Genomic DNA, 1,098 nt, shown 5'->3' with positions numbered 1-1,098 from the left:
GGTTCTGTAAAGTTTAGTAGGTGGAGGCTGGATGCAAATATGGACAACCAACACATGGACAAACCAAAACAAAGCAGTGACAGAGAGAGGAGGGGCTAAAGGGAACCAAACACAAGATAGACAGGTGGGGGCGGGGCTAAACGTTACAGGTTACTAAATCTTACAAGTTCTTAAATCTTGCAACAGGCGAAAACAAAGCAATGACGTAAAATACCATAACAATCAGACACAGTGTAAATGGGACTTGTGGTGTTTGAATTTTTGTGATCCCTTTAGAAGTTCCCATATTTCTACATAGATTTGAGCGGACTTCATTAGACTGTCAAACAAGTCCTATAATTAGATACAGAGAACCAACTCAAATGTGAAACATTAGACGCTCATTTATGCATTGATCAAAATGGTCAGTTATTTCAGTATCTGTATCTGTGGTGGTAAAAGTATGTGAGCCTTTGCTTTCAGTACCTGGTGGGAACCTCTCGTGAAGCAAAAACGGCATTTTAACATTGTTTATTATTATTATTATTATGAATTGTTGCATATTGGCTTGGAAGAAAAACTTGGTATCTTGGTGTGTTGCGACCCATTAACTGCTTGCTTCACGTACTTCCACATTTTACTGGATTACGGTCAAGACTTGGCCATTCCAAAACCTTAACTTTATTCTTCTTTAACCATTCTGTGGTATAACAACTTCTGTGCTTAGCAGTGTTGGGAACGTTACTTTAAAAAAGTAATTAGTTATAGTTACTCACTACTTGTTCAAAAAGTAACTGAGTTAGTAACTGAATTACTCTATAATAAAAGTAACTCGTTACCAGGGAAAGTAACTATTTGTGTTACAGTAAAAAAAAAAGTTATATTCCAATGAATAAGGATTTTTTTTGAAAAAGCAGTTTTCACAGTCAGTTGAAATGAGTAGATCAGAAAGGTGTTTAACTTTTGATATTTATTGCACATCCACAGACCAGTGCAGGATAAAATCCTTTAAAATCCCAAATCTTTGGAAAAAAAAAAAAAAAAGAAGCAAAAGTAATGAACTAATAATGAAGCTACCGCCACCATGTTTCACAGAAGGGACGAGGTCCCTTTGTGACA

This window comes from Brachyhypopomus gauderio, chromosome 1, assembly GCF_052324685.1.
Source record: "Brachyhypopomus gauderio isolate BG-103 chromosome 1, BGAUD_0.2, whole genome shotgun sequence".
Taxonomy (NCBI): Eukaryota; Metazoa; Chordata; class Actinopteri; order Gymnotiformes; family Hypopomidae; genus Brachyhypopomus; species Brachyhypopomus gauderio.
The sequence above is the reverse complement of the archived record's forward strand: the minus strand, read 5'-3'. Positions refer to the sequence as shown.